The sequence below is a fragment of the Oryctolagus cuniculus genome, chromosome 16 (genome assembly GCF_964237555.1).
Source record: "Oryctolagus cuniculus chromosome 16, mOryCun1.1, whole genome shotgun sequence".
Classification (NCBI taxonomy): domain Eukaryota; kingdom Metazoa; phylum Chordata; class Mammalia; order Lagomorpha; family Leporidae; genus Oryctolagus; species Oryctolagus cuniculus.
The window spans coordinates 37,955,779-37,975,205 of record NC_091447.1 but is presented as its reverse complement, the minus strand read 5'-3'; the positions used below and the strand labels follow the sequence as shown (position 1 = coordinate 37,975,205).

Genomic DNA, 19,427 nt, shown 5'->3' with positions numbered 1-19,427 from the left:
TTTGGACAGGCAGAGTGGACAGTGAGAGAGAGAGATAGAGAGAAAGGTCTTCCTTTTCCGTCGGTTCACCCCCCCAAATGGCCACTGCGGCCGGTGCACCATGCTGATCCGAAGCCAGGAGCCAGGTGCTTCTCCTGGTCTCCCATGGGGTGCAGGGCCCGAGCACTTGGGCCATCCTCCACTGCCCTCCTGGGCCACAGCAGAGAGCTGGATTGGAAGAGGAGCAACGGGGACAGAATCTGGCGCCCCAACCGGGACTAGAACCCAGTGTGCCGGCGCCGCAGGCGGAGGATTAGCCAAGTGAGCCACAGTGCCGACCCGTGTATTTCATCTTAAAGGATGTCCTTAAAGTTGTTTTGCTTACAACAGGTATCTTATGAGTACCTATCATAAACCTTAAAAAATGGCTAAGATAAAATCTAATCTGAGAAGTTATTGTTGTCTCTCTATGGTTGTCCTCAAAACTTCCATCTAAATTCCTCAGTGATGAGAGACCATACATCCATGAATCACATAGGCCATTATGGTGGGCACCTAGCTTCAGGGAAAATTTTCATATCTAGCTGTTGTTATCTTAAATTCATGTGATTTTATACTTGGTGCATAATATAGCTATAGTTATTTTCACATAAAATGTTTTAAATTATGTAGGAACAAACACAAATCCTTTGTCAGTATGTGTTTTCCCACGTGCTGTGTGTTCTACTAGGGATACCCATCTTCCAGTTTGGGAAATAGAAGTCAGTTCTTCAGTTGCTTAATGACTCACGTGCTTAATGTGACCAAAGTATTTTTGGAAGAAAATTTTGCTCTTCCTTCTACCCATCTCCTTGAAGACTATGGGGAGTAACCTCGGTGGGATTTCTTATGAGACCTTCTGTTCATTTGATTGTTAAAGTATAAAATTCTGTTTTTAATTAGGAATAGATAATTTCTGTGCTGTGTCTCAGTAATGAACAATAATATTGACAGTGGACTACTAAAAGATAAACAAGTCATCTGTTACTCAGGTGGTATCCTTTTTGGATATGGACTATATGAGAATCTGATGAAAATACACAAGTGTTTGTCGATCCAATATTTCTGTTACAATTTTGAGGATTTCCATAGACTCTCTGTAACTCATTCATGGATTTCTAGTGAGTTACTTATTCAGTAAATATTTAATGAGTGTTTACTTAGATACTTATTAAGTGCCCATGAGTTAAACTCTGTGCTGACAGGCACTAATAATAAACAGATACCTCAGTTTCTGTTACAGTTTTATTTATTAGTTATTATATACTTCATCAGTTTTTTTAATAAATCTCATTTTATAAATTACTGTAGAGAACTATTTCTATTTTTCTTCTGTATAATATGGTAGTGCATTTCTCCATCATTTTTCCATCATATCATTGGTGAGCCATTTGATTAAGTTTGGTAGTGAAAAGTTGCTTTAATTAAGTATTCTTTTTAGAACTTGATTTTTTCCTTAGAAATCACTTCTCAAACCAGATGCACCTGATTTAACAAAAGGTATTTGAGGTTTAATGATTGCAGACTTAGATCTTTTTCTTTTGCTGTGGGTAGAGTACAGTTAGAGAACCTGCTTGTCCTTTTCTTTCTAAGCTTTCGCATGGCCTCCCTGTACTTGGGATACCAGCACTTCAGTTTTGTAAGTTGTGTTGGGAGCAATCTTTCAACCTTCCTTCTGTAGCTTTCTACTGCCTAGTTTCTTCCTTAGTGATGGTTATTTAATGGTAAGATAAGTAGTGACCTTGTCTTAAAATGAATTCATCTCAAAGTGACTTAGAGCCAGAAACTAGATATTGTGATGATGATAATGTCCTGTGGATATGTGTGCCCTGATTCCTAAGGGGCACCGATTCTACTAATGACAGAATGACAGGTCTTTCTTGTTGTGGCTTTATGTTTTTCCTTCCTATTGGACTAATCCTTAAGGTAATACAGTTAATTTTTAGGTCTCCTAGATTCTTCTTCTTCTTCTTCTTGTTTTTTTTTTTTTTTTTTTTTTTTTTTTTTTTTTTTTTTTTTTTTTACAGGCAGAGTGGACAGTGAGAGAGAGAGACAGAGAGAAGGGTCTTCCTTTGCTGTTGGTTCACCCTCCAATGGCCGCCACAGCTGGCGCGCTGTGGCCGGTGCACCGCGCTGATCCGATGGCAGGAGTCAGGTACTTCTCCTGGTCTCCCATGGGGTGCAGGGCCCAAGCACTTGGGCCATCCTCCACTGTACTCCCTGGCCACAGCAGAGAGCTGGCCTGGAAGAGGGGCAACCGGGACAGAATCCGCTGCCCCGACCGGGACTAGAACCCGGTGTGCCGGCGCCGCAAGGCAGAGGATTAGCCTAGTGAGCTGCGGCGCTGGCCTAGATTCTTTTTTTTCAACTGATGATTTGGAAGTTAAATTTATGCCTAATTCATTCATAAGCTTGGACCTGCAGTTAAAATTATAATATTCTTGATTCCTTACACTTTTATCACAATTTATGAATTAGAGGTACAGATCTGTTTAATTTCTGCTTACTTTAAATTAGGAAAGTCATTAAACTGTTTAAAGACAGTGGCACCAGACTGAACTAAACAGCAGCACTGGAAAGTTTCACTGTAGAAACTGTGCTAAAGAAGTGAATCCCTAGGGTGGTCTGTGCGTGTGATGTTCCATTCTGTAAGGTCGTCTTGGATATGGATTGAGTTCTAAGTTTAGAACCAGAAAAGACTACTTCCTTCCCCAAGATTTTTCATATTTAGCCCCAAAACTATACTGAGTTAGGGCAGATTTGTGTTTTAGTTCTACAACGGCAGGGGAACTACAACTTGTCAGAATTTGTAATCTGACTGCTCATGTAATGTCTTACTATTATTAGGTGTTCAGTAAATATTTGTGGAGTTAGAATGAGCGGATAAATGTGCATGGTGAGAACTCTAAACTGAACTCTTGGTTATAAATCTGTTTGTTGAAGTGGAAATAAGTTTTTTATTTATTTGCCATCAGATTATATCCAGAAAACTACATTTAAAAATAAAGCCTTGAAGTAAAGTAGAAGTGAAAAGTAATGAAGTATTTTCTTCTTATGAAGTAAATGTGGGGATATTTTACCCACTTATAAACCATTCCAGTATTTAGAGATGCTCATTCAAATGAGTAACTGCTTCCTTGGAGGGTGTCTTAGTTTGCCTCTTGTAACAAAATTCCATAAACAGGATGGCTTGTAAGCCGCAGAAATCGTTTTTGGAGTGCTAGGGAATTGAAAGCCCAGGATCAGAGCCTTGGCAAACTGGATGTCTGTTGGGGGCCCTCTTTTGATTCACAGATGTCTCCTTTCCCAAGTCTTCACATGGGCAAAGGGGGCTAGCAGTTTTCTGGGGCCTCTTTTATAAGGGTTCTAATCTCACTAATGTGGGCTCCACCTTTAATACTGGAGTACCTATCAAAGACCTCCTAATACCATTACTTTTTTTTTTTTTTTTTTGACAGGCAGAGTGGACAGTGAGAGAGAGAGACAGAGAGAGAAAGGTCTTCCTTTTGCCGTTGGTTCACCCTCCAATGGCCGCCGCTGCAGCCGGGCGCACCGCGCTGATCCGATGGCAGGAGCCAGGATCCAGGTGCTTTTCCTGGTCTCCCATGGGGTGCAGGGCCCAAGCACCTGGGCCATCCTCCACTGCACTCCCTGGCCATAGCAGAGAGCTGGCCTGGAAGAGGGGCAACCGGGACAGAATCCGGCGCCCCAACCGGGACTAGAACCCGGTGTGCCGGCGCCGCAAGGTGGAGGATTAGCCTATTGAGCCACGGCGCCGGCCTCTAATACCATTACTTTGGGTTAACATTTCAACATGAATTCTGGGGGGACAGAAGTCCCCCACAGGGGCAAAATCTACCCAGAGCTCAACAATTTAGAAGAATAATTCATGTAAGTATAATTCACACTTGTATCTCTACAGAGCTTTGGTTAGTATTTCAGTTTGTATCGTGCATTTAATAAATGTATTCAGTCTCTTCATAGAGAAAACTGTTAGGTAGAGTGGAATCTATCACACCCGTTCAGTATTCACCTCTAGTTTTCACTGAATGGACCATTTAGTTTCCTCCCTGAGTGTGAACCTCACAGTTCTGGAAACTCATGTAAAGGTGAATTTGTGGCCAGGGAACTTAAAATCTTATGAGGAAATTAAGTTTAGGGGGCCTTAAAATGAAGGTATATCTATAACAGTTTTTGCATTTGCTGGAAGAAAACAGTAAAACACCCTAAATGCAATCTCCATAACTTTTTACATGTCTTAAATTAGTGACGCTGGAGACTCTACTACTCCATTTACAGTCCCTTGCTTGCTAGAATCTTTCCCAGTCCTTGCTTTCCCATGCTTGTACATTTGTGCTGCTTTGTTGAAGATGAAATGTTTATGAAATAGTGTTTTTCTGAGCCTCCCCTCTATTTAAATGCCGTATATCTTTCTGGTTTTCTGATTCTGAGGTGTTCTTGTAGGTCCTGCCTGGTTGTGATCTTAGGGAAGTATGATTAGGTTGATCAGTGGAACAAGATCAGTTGTTTACCACTATGTGTACTTCTCCGTCTGTTATTCTTCCTCTTCACCATATCCAGGTTGCCGTCATGGCAGGTCTTTCCTGTGGTTATTTCACGAAAAACCCTTCTACCCACGGCTCTGCTCTCGGAAGCTGCCTGGAGGTAGCTTTATTTCCCTCCATCTCCCTTTATCTTACCCTTTCCACTGTTTGTTTTGTTGTTGTTGTTTTCTTTTTTCCCTCAGCTACACCTCCTTTTTCTATTTCTGATCTCTACCATCTTCTTTTCTGAATTTTCCATTGAGAAGTGGTCATGATTTATAAAGGGTAAACCTGGATTTCAGGTAGCAAAGGTACTCAGAAATATGTTTATATGTAGTTGAACTTTATGTAATAGATAGTTAGAGAAGTGATTACTATATAGCTGTCTAATGGTCCTCCTTTTCCATTATTCTTATGATCAAAAATTCAGTTTTATGTGATAATTAATCATAACATGGTTTTGAAAATATGGCCTTTTGATAGTACCAGTATAGTAGTAGCAAGCTATTTTACATTTTAAAAACTTTAATATTTATTAACTGGCTTTTTCATAAGGTAGTAATATAATTACTGATATTCAAAGAAAGACAAAACTATGTTCAGTACAGGTTTCATGTTAAATATTTTATTAGATTTTATATTGACATTTTATGGAGAAGACTTTGGAATATAATGAGATAATTCTAGTCTGTGAGCCAGGAACACTGAAATAGCTTTTATTTAATATGTGGTATTCTTTTTTTCTCTGATAGCTATTCTCATTTAAATCTTATTCTCCATATATTCCTTATGATTTTTTTTTCATTTTCAAATGAACTGCTCTCAAAGATGAAAGTAAAAGACAAGTGTTTCTTAGTATTTTCTTTTTTTTAATTTTAATTTTAATTTTTTTTTATTTAATGAGCATAAATTTCCAAAGTACAGCTTATGGGTTACAATAACTTCCTCCCCTCCATAACTTCCCTCCCACCTACAATGCTCCCCTCTCCCACTCCCTCTCCCCTTCCCTTCACATCAAGATTAATTTTCAATTATCTTTATATACAGAAGATCAATTTAGCATATATTAAGTAAAGATTTCCACATTTTGCTCCCACACAGAAACACAAAGTGTAAAATACTATTTGAGTACTAGTTATAGCATTAATTAAACACCTAAGAGTAATTGTGTATTAATTACAGAGTTCAACCAATAGTTTTAAGTAGAATATAAAATGCAACTTTTGTATTGTTGTGGCTTCCCCCCCCAACCTCCCTCCCTCCCGTGGCCCTCCCCTCTCCCACTCCCTCTCCCATCCCACCCTTCATCACGTTTCATTTTCAATTACCTTCATATACTGAAGATTAACTTAGTATATACTAAGCAGGGATTTCAACAGGCTGCACTCATACAACCGAACCAGGTATAGGGTATTGTTCGACTAGTAGTGTTGTTTTTGAGTTTCATAGTTAAACACATTAAGGACAGAGATCCTACGTGGGGAGCATGAACCCAGTGACTCCTGTTGTTGATTTAACAATTGGCACTCTTATTTATGATGTCAGCAATCACCCGAGACTCTTTCCTATGAGCTGTCTAGGCTATGGAAGCCCCTTGAGTTCACCAACTCTGAATTTGTTCAGTCAAGGCCGTATCACAGTGGAGGTTCCTTCCTTCCTTCAGAGAAAGGCACCTCCTTGATGGCCTGATCCTTCTGCTGGGGTCTTGTTCACCAGGATCTTTCATTTAGATTGTTTTTTTTTTGCCACCGTGTCATGGCTTTCCATGCCTGTGAGACTCTCATGGATCTTTTAGTCAGATCCGAATGTCCCAAGGGTTGATTCTGAGGCAGGAGTGCTGTTTTGGGTGTTTGCCATTCTATGAATCTGCTGTGTGTCCTGCTTCCCCCGCAGGATCATTCTCTCCCTTTTGATTCTATCTTTCATTATTTGCTTACACTGGTCTTATTTGTGAAATCTCTTCAACACTTACCCTATCTTTTTGATCGGTTGTGTATTTATACTTATCACTTTACCAAATGTGCTGGCATTGGTACCTGCCTCCTTGGTAAGGTTGAGTTGAAATCCCCTGGCACATTTCTAGTTCCACCATTGGAGGTAGGTCTGAGTGAGTATATACTGTCCTATATATCTCCTCCCTCTCTTATTCCCACACCTATGTTTCACAGAGATCAATTTTCTGTTAATTTTTAAACGCTTAAGAATGGTTGTGCATTGACTGCAGAGTTCAACTAGAGGTGTTGTGTAGAGCAAACCGAGCAACAACAACAACAACAAAAATACTAAAGGAACAAAATAGTAAGTTGTTCCTCAACAGTCTAGCCAAGGGCTGCTCATGCCATTGTCTCTCATAGTGTCCATTTCACTTCAATGGGTATCATTTTAGGTGCTCGTTTAGTTGCCATTGATCAGGGAGAACATGTGATATTTGTCCCTTTTGGACTGGCTTATTTCACTCAGCATGATGTTTTCCAGCTTCCTCCATTTTGTTGTAAATGCCCGGATTTCATTGTTTTTTACTGCTGTATAGTGTTCCATAGAGTACATATCCCATAGTTTCTTTATCCAGTCATCCGTTGATGGACATTTAGGTTGATTCCATGTTTTAGCTATTGTGAATTGAGCTGCAACAAATATTGAGGTGCAAATGGCTTTTTTCTCCCCTTTAATTCCATTTGGGTATATTCCAAGGAGTGGGATGACTGGGTCCTGTGGTAGTGCTATATTCAGGTTTCTGAGGACTCTCCAGACTGTCTTCCATAGTGGCTGTACCAGTTTGCATTCCCACCAACGGTGGATTAGTGTCCCTTTTTCTCCACATCCTCGCTAGCATCTGTTGTTGGTTGATTTCTGTATGTAAGCCAATCTAACCGGAGTGAGGTGAAATCTCATTGTGGTTTTGATCTGCATTTCCCTGATGGCTAGGGATCCTGAACATTTTTTCATGTGTCTGTTGGCCATTTGGATTTCCTCTTTTGAAAAATGTCTGTTAAGGTCCTTGGCCCATTTTTTTATTGGGTTGTTTTGATTCTGTGGTGTTTTTTGATCATTGTGTAGATTCTAGTTGTTAATCCTTTATCTGTTGTGTGGTTTGCGAATAACGTCTCCCATTCTGTTGGTTGCCTCTTCGCTTTCCTGACTGTTTCCTTTGCTGTTAAGAAACTCTTCAATTTGAGGTAATCCCATTTGTTTATTTTATCTTTGATTACCCGTGCCTGTGGGGTCTTCTCCAGGAATTCGCCTATTCCGATATCTTGAAGGGTTTCCCCTATGCTCTCAATTCGTTTCATGGTGTCGTGGTGCATCTCTAGTTCTTTGATCCATGTTGAGTGGATTTTTGTATAAGGTGTAATGTAGGGGTCTTGCTTCATACTGCAACATGTGGACATCCAGTTTTCCCAGCACCATTTGTTGAAGAGGCTGTCCTTGTTCCAGGGGTTGGTTTTAGGTCCTTTGTCGAATATGAGTTGGTTATAGATGTTTGGATTGATCTCCAGTGTTTCTATTCTGTTCCAGTGGTCTATCCATCTGTTTTTCTACCAGTACCAGGCTGTTTTGATTATAACTGCCTTGTAATATGCCTTGAAGTCTGGAATTGTGATGCCTCCGGCCTTGTTTTTATTGTAAAGGATTGCTTTAGCTATTCTGGGTCTCCTGTTTCTCCATATGCATTTCAGCATAGTTTTTTCTAGGTCTTTGAAGAATGACTTTTGGTATTTTGATTGGTATTGCATTGAACTTGTAAATTGCTTTTGGGAGAATGGACATTTTGATGATATTGATTCTTCCAATCCATGAGCATGGCAGGTTTTTCCATTTTTTTGTGTCATCTTCTATTTCTTTCTTTAGTGTTTTGTAATTTTCATCATAGAGGTCTTTGACCTCCTTGGTTAAATTTATTCCAAGGTACTTACTTGTTTTTGTGGCTATTGTGAATGGGATTGATCGTAGTAGTTCTTCCTCGGCCCTGGCATTGTCTGTGTATACAAAGGCTGTTGATTTCTGAGCGTTGACTTTGTATCCTGCTACTTTACCAAACTCATTCTATGAGTTCCAGTAGTCTCTTATAGGAGTTTATTGGGTCCCCTATATATAGTATCATGTCATCTGCAAATAGGGATAGTTTAACTTCCTCCTTTCCCATTTGTATCCCTTTAATTTCTTTTTCTTGCCTGATGGCTCTGGCTAACACTTCTAGGACCATATTGAATGGCAATGGTGAGAGTGGGCATCCCTGTCTGGTGCCAGTTTTCAATGGAAATGCCTCCAACTTTTCCCCATTCAATGTGATGCTGGCCATTGGTTTATCATAGACTACCTTAATTGTGTTGAGGAATGTTCCTTCTAACCCCAATTTGCTTAGGGTTTTCATCATGAAAGGGTGTTGTATTTTGTCAAATGCTTTCTCTGCATCTATTGAGATAACCATATGATTTTTGTTTCTCAATTTATTAATGTGATGTATTACATTGATTGACTTTCGAATATTGAACCATCCCTGCATACCAGGGATAAATCCCACTTAGTCCGGGTGAATGATCTTTCTGATGTGCAGTTGGATTCGGTTTGCCAGAATTTTGTTGAGTATTTTTGCATCTATGTTCATCAGGGAGATAGGTCTGTAGTTTTCTTTCTCTGTTGTGTCTTTTCCGGGCTTAGGAATTAAGGTGATATTGGCTTTGTAGAAAGAATTTGGAAGGATTCCCTCTCTTTCAATCGTTTTGAATAATTTGAGAAGAACTGGGGTTAGTTGTTCCTTAATGTCTGGTAAAATTCAGCAGTGAAGCCATCCGGTCTTGGGCTCTTCTTTTTCGGTAGTGTGTTTATTACTGATTCAATTTCTTCCATGGTTATGGGTCTGTTTAGATTTTCTATATCTTCACAGCTCAGTTTAGGAAGGTTGTATTTGTCCAGGAATCTATCCATTTCTTCCAGGTTCCCCAATTTGTTAGCATACATCTCTTTGTAGTAGTTTCTGATGATTCTTTTTATTTCTGTGGCGTCTGTTACATTTCCATTACTATCTTTGATTTTACAGATTTGGGTGTTCTCTCTCCTTTTTTTGGTTAGTTGGGCCAATGGTGTGTCGATTTTGTTTATTTTTTCAAAGAACCAGCTCCTGGTTTTGTTGATCTTCTGTATTGTTTTTTTTTGTTTGTTTGTTTGTTTCAATTCTGTTTATTTCTTCTCTGATCTTTAGTATTTCTTTCCTCCTTTTGGATTTGGGCTTGATTTGCTGCTGTTTTTCTAAATCCTTGAGGTGCATGGAGAGTTCATTTGTTTGGTTCCTTTCCAGCTTCTTGATATAGGCATCAATTGCTATAAACTTTCCTCTTAGCACTGCTTTTGCTGTGTCCCACAGGTTTTGATAGGTTGTGTTATCATTTTCATTTGTTTCTAGAAATCTTTTGATTTCTCTTTTAATTTCTTCGATGACCCACTGTTCATTTAGGATCATGTTGTCCATTCTCCATATATTTGCATATGGTGTAGAGATTCTTGGGTTGTTGATTTCGAGTTTCACTGCGCTATGGTCTGAGAAGCTGCATGGTATAGTTTCAATTTTTTTGAATTTGTTGAGGCTCCCTTTATGGCCTAGCATATGGTCAATCCTAGAGAATGTTCCATGTACTGGGGAGAAATACGTGAACTCTGTGTCTGTGGGGTGGAAGGTTCTGAAGATATCTATTAGGTCTATTTGGTCTATGGCGTCAATTAGCTCAGTTCTTTCCTTGTTGAATTTCTGTCTGGTTGATCTGTCCATTGGTGAGAGTGGGGTGTTGAAGTCCCCTGTTACTATTGTATTTGAGTCTATATCTCCCTTTAAATCCTTTAGTAATTCTTTCAGGTAGCCAGGTGCCCTGTAATTAGGTGCGTATACATTTATAATAGTAATGTCTTCCTGTTGGATAGATCCTTTAATCATTATATAGTGCCCTTCTCTGTCTCTTTTAATAGTTTTTATGTTAAAGTCTATTTTATCTGATATTAGGATGGCCACACCAGCTCTTTTTTGATTTCCGTTAGCTTGGAGTATCTTTTTCCATCCTTTCACTTTCAGTCTGCGTGCATCTTTGCTGATAAGGTGTGTCTCCTGAAGGCAGCATATAGATGGATTCTCTTTCTTGATCCAATCAGCTAGTCTATGTCTCTTTGTAGTGGAATTAAAACCATTCACATTCAGTGTGATTACTGTTAAGTACTGTCTTTTCCCATTCATGTTTCCTTAAATGAGCTGTTTATGTATTTTGAACTTTGTTTGTGGGTTACTCTACATTCGCTTTTTTTTTGTAGTGAAGTACTTGTTTTTGTATTTCTGTGTGCAGCACGTCTTTGAGCAAGTGTTGTAGGGTTGGACGCGTGGATACAAATTCTTTCAGTTTCTGTTTGTCGTGGAAGATCTTTATTTCCCCTTCAATCATAAATGATAGCTTTGCAGGGTATAGTATTCTAGGTTGGCATTGTTTGTCTTTTAAAACTTGAAATATATCATGCCATTGTCTCCTTGCCTGTAGTGTTTGCGATGAGAAGTCTGGGGTGAGTCTGATTGACTTACCCCTGAATGTGATTTGTCGTTTTTCTCTGGCACATTTTAGGATTTGTTCTTTGTGTGTCACTGAGCTGAGTGTTGCCACAATGTGTCGTGGTGAATTTCTCTTCTGGTCTACCCTGTTCGGAGTCCTGGCTATGTGTTGTATTTGTGTGTTGTTATCCAGCTGCCTTTGTTTGAAATTTTCTGATATTATTTTGTTGAAGACACCTTCCAATCCATTCTCTCTTTCCATCCCCTCAGGGACTCCTGTTATTTGAACATTACACCGTTTGATTGAAACTTGTAGGTCTCTGATGGTATTTTTTAATTTTTTAATTTCTTCTTCCTGCATTTGAACTGACTGTATTATTTCTGGAAGTTTGTGTTTGAATTCTGATATTCGGTCTTCTATTGCATCTGTTCGATTTCCGAGGGATTCCACAGTATTTTTCATATGGTCAATTGAGTTTCATTTCCAGTATTTCATTCTGGCTTCTCTTTAGGATCTCTAATCCTTGGGCTTGTTTTTCATTCAGCTCTTGACACGGTTTCTCATTATTTCGAAGTATTCTGATTATTAATTTTCTGAATTCTTTTTCTGGCATGGTTTCAACTTCTTCTTCTTCAGCCTCTGTTATGGTTGGTTTAGCCTGCTCCGTTGGCAAGTTTATATGTTTTTCTATATTCTTATTGTGGGTTTTTGTTTTGTTTTTTTTGGCATTCTGTCTGGGTGGTTTTTCAGGTTGATTTCCCTCTGTTATAGGCTGCTGTGAGTCTGTACCAATATCCAGTGTAAGCAGGCTGCTCTACACAGCCCGAACATAAACAGACAGGCTGGCTGCTCTCTGCCCACTGCAGCTCTGATTATGGGTTGGGCGGCTCCTGTTGATTCCCTCAGTTCTGGATCCTGCCCTTTTCCCGCAGGCGCTATTCAAATTTTTTTTTTCTCTTGTACCTTGAGTAGACAGGCGTCAGGGCTTTGAGCTGCCCTCCGTCGATGTCCGCCCCTGCGCTCCGCCTCCGAAGGTTAGTGTCGAGGCAAAGACAGTTCTCCTTTAAGCCCGAATGTAAACAGACAAAATGGCTACCCCCCCCCCCCCCCCCCCCCCCGCGCTGCAGCTCCAAGGAGGCGCCAAGAGATACTGGCTTACTCAGTCTCTCAATTAGTATCCCTGAATCATGCACTCTTTCCGCACTTGCCACTCACTCTGTTCCGTTTTCTATTTCCTCCCCCACTCAGTCATGTGTGTCTCAGTGTCCGTCCCAGGATGGGTTGGGGGAGGGGCGGCGGTGGCTGTTGCCGTGGTGCTGGGCTAGTGCTCCCTCTCACCTCGGCTTCCAGCGCTGGTGCGTACACACTCCTGCTGGTGTCCTGCCCCTCAGGCGTCTGCGTCCTCCTCGCGGGTCCACCCTGTCTCCCCAGTTTCGGGAAGAGCTTCTTGTTCCCCAAAACTACAAATTCTCACCCATCTTTGAACCTTCCCTTCCTGGACCTTCGGTGTGCTCCCTCCCTATTCCGCCATCTTCCCCGCAGTCTGTTTCTTAGTATTTTCATATAAGTTATTTTAAGTGATTTTCTTTCAATTGAATCTTATTTGTCTACTGACATCCATGATAACATTTCTGAAATTTGTCCTCTTGAGTAAAAATCAAGCTGTTAGACAGTCTATACTGTAGGAACATGAGTACTCTATTTTTCTGTAAAAAATGGATAGCTAACTAGACTTTTTTGTTGATGAACAGTTATTGCTGCCCTCAACTGTATAACTTTGTTGTCCTCACTAGAGGTGGAAAGCACTTGTTTTTTTTTTTTTAAATATCCTTCTTCAGTCCTGTTGTAATATCAATTCATTATGTGTTCCTTGAAGCCATGAAAGTTGCCATGAGAATTTCAGGGCAGTGCCGTCAGCCACTCTTTGCAGTTAGCACTACACTAAATTTACTGCCTGCTTGGAGAATTCTTCCTTGCTGAGCTTTCATTGAATGACTCTTCATATAATTGAGTACAGCTGTAGTTTATTTTATTTGCCAAAAATAATTATAATAACCCACTAAAATGGCGATTAAAATCTACTTGACATTTGTAATTCTTTTCACTATGAATTTGAAAAGGTGCTTAAAATGAAGCTTCTACAAAAAAAGTAGTTCCTTGAATTGCAATCATATGTTCTTTAAGGTTGCTGTTTATTTATTTAATTACACATAAAAATTGAACATATTTATGGGGCACCATGTGATGTTTCAATCCATGTATACATTGTATAATGTCAAATCTGGGAAATATGTCTAGCTCCTCCATCATTTAGCATTCTTTTAGTTTTTATAAGCAATAAGCAATGCATTAACATTATCTGTAGTCACCCTACCATGCAGTAGAACCTCAGAAGTTTATTCTTGTCTAACTATTATTTAGTGCCTTTAAATCAACCTTTCCCTATCCCTCCTTCCTCTCTTTTCTCCCACCTCTAGAACCACTGTTAACGCTTTTAGTTTCTATGAGATTACCTTTCTTTATTAGATGCCACAGATGAGAAAGGTCAAGTGATGCTTGTTTTTGTGTGCTTGACTTATTTCACTTAACACAGTGACTTCCAGTTTCATCCATGTTGATCCAAATGACAGGATTTCATCCTTTTATGGCTGAATAGTTTTCTGTTATATATAGATGTACCATATTTTCTGAATCCATTGGTCAGTGGATGGACACTCATGTTGTTCCTCTAAGGTTGCTATTGAAACTGATCTTTTGTCAAAGCTTAAACTAGAGAAGAAATTATAACTTACTTTTCCTATAGTATCCTTTACTTTTTAACAAAAAGTATTTTAGTACTCTAATTTCTAATTTATTAAATGAAAAGAAAAACAAATTTTATGCATTGCATCTTATAACAATAGTAAGAAATCTCTTATTAATTTAAAAAAGCATCTTTTCTATGCTATTTTGGATCCTAGAAGTCTTTACTTGTATTTTAAACAAGTTCAAAATGTAGGTACCTACAGCCCAGGTGTTGCCAGCTCTTTGTTCTAGTTGGTTCAGGGATTGAGAGGTTCAGTCCTTTCTCAGAGGTCACTGACTCTGGGACAGATCTACCTTAAGCAACAGTTCTGAGGAGGTTCTGTCATGGGTCCCTGAAGTCTTTCTTTTTCCAACTACTTATCTATGTGTGAAGTTGAGTTTTCTTTAGTACACTTCAACCAAACAATGTGTTACGACAACTTGAATGCAGAAGATGATAAGAGAAGACAAAAGCCAGCTCTCTTTTCTTAAGCCAGAAATTAAGGAGATTTGCAAAATATAATGCCACTCTTTTCATTTTATTTTTTTTTGTTTTGGAAAATATATTTTTGACGAAAGCATGTCATTTATGCTATCATATAAAATAATTTAAATGAACTAAATACGTTTAAATTTTCTGGTTTGATTTCTATTATGAAAATATCAAAGTATGTAACTGACAAAAATAAAAATCTGTGGAGTCTTGAGATAACAGATTTTAAAAACTGATACTTTAGTTAACTGTTTTCTACAAAAATGCAGGTTTAACTGATAGATTGTTTTTAATCGCAGTTGAGAATGATGTAGAGGAGGTTATACAAGTGTGGTGGCATGTATATGGGAACTTTTATCTTCTGTTCAATTTTCCTCTATTCCTAAAGTGTTCTAAAAATGAAATCTATTTTTCAAGAAGTATTTGTAGTCTATAATCTATTTTGGAAATATTTGCTATTTTTGCATGGAGAATACCATAGATGGAATCACTATTTCCTAGAATAAACCATGAAAGTCAGCATTCAAATTTATCACAGAGTCAGAGTACTAGAAACAAAGTAGATGATTATCTTTGTCAATATTCTGCTGTTATTCAGAATACCTGACACTGGGTAGTTTGTAAAGAACTGGGATTTATTTCTTACAGTTCTTGAGGCTAGGAAGCCCAAGGTTGAAGGAGTACATTTGGTAAGGGCCTTTATGCTACATTATCGCATGATGGAAAGTGGAAGAGCAAGAGAGCATTAGCAAAAAATAGCTAAGCTTACATTTAAAACAAGCCCACCCTCCGGTAGCTAACCTATTCCCCTGATAACAGCATTAATCGATTCATAAGGATAGATTCCCTCAAAACCAAATTACCTCTTATTAGTGCCCACTTCCCAACATTGTTGCATTTGGAATTAAGTTTCTAACACATAAATTTTGAGGGGCACATTCAAATTCTAACAAGTTATCCTTGATAATGTTTTTGTGTGTTGACTGATACTTGAGAAAAGTGTAGAGAACAGTGAAAATATGTGAAATTCTATTGAATCGGAACAAGATGGATAACCGTCTTTTAAGTACAAAATAAATTAACATTAAAATTAATTATTCATTATTAATATATTATTATTAACATAGTATATTAATAATATTATATTTATTATTAATTATTATTTAAGGAAGTCTAGAAGAGTTGGAGGCATTGATGCTGACCTTGTCATCACCACACCCTGCGTTTACCAGTTAGAAGTGTATAAATGTATGGAGGAGAGAGGGATAAATTCAGGAATTACCAAAGAACATAGAAACTACATTAGACTCATGATTCTAAAAAGAAAAGTGAAAAATATATAATATTAGTATGCTAATAATAACTGATGTTTCTGGTCTTTCCAGGCAATTTTTGTTTTAAGACTACTGATCTTTTTTTCAGATTTACTTTTTTTATTTGAAAGGCAGAGTTACAGAGATGTATACACACACACACACATAGACACACAGACAAACACACCGGTGGGGGGAGAGAGAGAAGGAGAGAGAGTGAGACAGAGAAACAGACCTTCCATCTGCTGGCTCATTCCCCAAATGCCCACGTCAGTCTAGGGTGGGCCTGGCACTCCTTCTGGGTCTCCACAGAGGTGTCAGAGTTCCAAGCATTCAGGCCATCTTCGCTGCTTTCTTAGGCAGTTAATCAGGGAGCTTGATCAGAAGTAGAGCAGCTGGTACTTGAACTGATGCTCATATGGGTGCAGGCAGTGGCTTAAGCTTCTGTGCCACAGTGCCAGCCCAGCCCTGTAGGCAGTTTCTATAGACTCATCTGTATTACGCTTGAAAATGTTAGATATTATTATTTTTATTTTTTAGAAGATTTCTTTATTTATTTGAAGGGCAAAGTGACTGAGAGAGCAAGAGACAGAGAGATCTTCCATCTGTTGGTTCATTCTTGAAATGGCCACAATGGACAGAGCTGAGCCAAACCTAAGCCAGTATCCAGGAATTCCATCTTTGTCTCTCACTTGGATGGCAGGGGCCCAAGCACTTGGACTATATTCTGCTGCTTTCCCACACATGTTAGCAGGGAGCTGAATCAGAAGCACAATGGCTGGGATTCAACCTGGTTCTCTGATATGGGATGCAGGTGTCACAAGCAGTAATTTAACTCCAACACTATCCCTGTATTTTTTAGAATTGGAGAAAAATATGGTACACAAAGCTTAAGTAACCCAGTTAAGTGAAGAGAGCTGGGATTTTAAAACTAGATTGCCTGTCTGTGCTCTTAACCAGTGTGTTATATACCCTATCTGTTCATTTTGTTGTTTTTGGATAGACCATCTTGACTTACTTAGATTTAAAAATAAAATCCGGTATAGTGAAAACATTTGCAGTGGTAGCTAAGGTCCTAACAGTGGCCCTGGGACGTGACAGCAAATCTTTCTTAATGCCAGGTTTATATTCTGTCCCTTTCTTATCTTTGAAGTAAAAACATTTTTATGCAGTTCCTAGAAATAGTAACACCCGTGGGTCAGGACACTAGTTCATTTTGATTGAGGAGTGTTTTCTGATTGTAAATAGCTGTTGCACTAGCATTCGTTGATTAGCAGGGTTGCTGTTTATGTACATATCTCAGACTTTGGGATAAACAGAATCAGTTTCTGCAGCTCTGTGTTTTTACTTCTCTGTACAACAAAAAGTGTGTCTGCCGTGGTGTAACCTCTTGCCATGCCTGCAGTGTTAGTGTGGAATTAATGTTATCACCAAATTACTATACCTTGTAAGACTTAAGAAAAATATCCTTATAGGTGTGAAGTTTATAACTGTGGCACTTTTTACTTGTCTTGAATGACTCCCTCGGAGCCTTATGTTCAATTGCTAGCACCATCATTGTTACCTTGGGTGAATTACTTAGGCATGTTAAACGTATGTTCCATTTGGCAGTGGGCATGCCATATGCTCTCAGATTGCTTCAGTGCGATTTTGTGAAAGTGAAATTGATTTTAAAGTATGAGTGTGTAAAGTGATCCCATCATGTAGTAAGTAGTATGCATTGTATCCTTCATAAATCTAACATAATGAAAGATAGATAACATTTTAGAACTTAAAAAAGACCTCTTATGTTTTCTAAGTCCCAGAATCCAGTTTAATTTTTGCCTAAAGCTATTCTTAATGTTAATATATATGCTTTTTAAAAATCAGCCAAGATATCCTTGGCATTTAGATTCCTTTTCTGTGCACAAATGTCATTAACTTGAAATATAAAGATGCTTTCTAAGGAACTGGTTTGCCTAGCCAGATCTTTTAATGTAGTTATTTTGCGATGTGAGCTGTAAAACCCAAACATTGAGGCTCTCTCCACAATGCCTTGTTGCCCAGACAGTGATGTCATGTTTTAAGCATGTTTAGTTTGCAAAGGTCCTGCTTTTGATCCTTTAGTTGTCACTTTTTTTATGCAGCTCCTCCTGAATTACAAAGGTACTGAAAGTAATTTGCTTCATTAAGGTCTGTTGCTGACACTGTTGTATTTCATTCCTCATTCTTTTCTTAGCCTCCTTCATTAAGACCTTATTCAAATTTGGATCATGGTTCTACTGTGACATCCATGCCATTATCATCTAAATAGCAATTACATATTCAAAAACAACAGCTTCTCCTTAACTGTATGTAACTTAACATTTTACATAGATTGAAGTGGGACTTAAGAATAAAATGAATCTTTTCTCCATGATTTACAACCTTCCTTTTCACCCTTGATTTGCTAGTTAATGATGAATGAGTTTCTTGTAGATGAAGGAAGAAAAAAATACTGATTGTTCAACTTTAGTTTTGCAGAGATATGTGTGTTATAGTTTCCATATTAAACAGTTACCCATGGGATAGTGCCCATGAGCCAGTCACCCATATATTTATTAGACAGCATTTACCATTTTTAAAATTATGAAATCACATTTAACACTCTGTTAAGGAATTAATAGGATCTTTTATGGAAGCAGCATTGCTTTTAACTTGAAACATTTAAAAGAAATATTTCAAAATGACTTAATGTTTCTAATCAGTAATATTTAACTGATTTCACCAAAATGAGTGAGTAGAATTGGTGAAGAAAAAGAGTTTGAACAGATACAGGGAGCATACATATTAGGACTTCTTTTGACCATTAATATGTTGGTTATTTATTTGTTTATTTTTACTTATTTTAAAAGCAAACCAACTTTATGAAGCTTACTACAATACTTAATTCTGTATTATTATTCTTCAAAACTATCTTGACCTGCCTCTACTCTTTTGTTCTCTATGTCAGTGTTAGAGTCAGCTTATCTTATTCATATTAAATAAAAAATGAGTAATAAATGAACAATCAAAGACACCAACCCACTCTGTTTTTTTTGTGTTGAAATTTTATTAAACATATAGGTTAATTTAGGGAGAATACATCTTCAGTATTTAGTCTTGTCCAAGATATTTCTGTCCAGTTATTTAGGATTCTTTATTGAATTTTTATAAAATTTATAAAATTTTTCCATAAAGGTCACATTTCTCTTCATATTAGATTTAGTTATATAGTGCTTTTTAGCTTGTTACTGTAAATATTTTCATCTTAAAAATTCCATTTTCTATTTGTTGTCAGTATAGAAGCATGTAGTTGGTATTTTTAACAAGCATCTTGGTAAAGTTCTTCTTTTTTTAAAAAAATATTTTGTATTTATTTACTTATTTGAAAGGCAGAGATACAGAGAGAAAAGGAGAGAGGTGGAGGAGAGAGGAGACTCCCCAAATGACCACAAAGGCCGAGGCTGGGCCAGGTGGAAACCAGAAGCCAGGAGCTTCATCCTCTTCTCGTATGGGGGTGCAGGGGCCCAAGCACCTGAACTATCTTCTGCTCCTTTCCCAAACACATTAGTAGGGAGTTGGATCAGATGTGGGATGCACTGCAGGCGGTGGGTTAACCTGCTATGCCATTTCTAATAATTTATCTTATGTTCTCTTGGATTTTCTAAGTAGATAATCGTAACTTCTGTGAACAATGAATTTGTTCCTTTCAGTCCTTATGGCTTTTATTTCATATTTTTATCTTTTTTAA

At 38.2% G+C, this 19,427-nt stretch overlaps 1 protein-coding gene across 14 annotated transcripts in view; it reads left to right on the top strand.

The window, feature by feature from the left end:
• The window catches only part of UMAD1 (UBAP1-MVB12-associated (UMA) domain containing 1), a 292,340-nt gene that overhangs the window by 40,428 nt on the left and 232,485 nt on the right, over nt 1–19,427 (top strand). The window contains exon 3 of one of the 14 annotated variants that reach the window (XR_011383195.1): nt 17,895–18,006. The exons of the other annotated variants lie outside the window; for them this stretch is intronic. The gene's annotated coding sequence lies outside the window, so the exon portion shown is untranslated. The remainder of the gene's footprint in view (nt 1–17,894; nt 18,007–19,427) is intronic. 14 annotated transcript variants of the gene reach the window in all.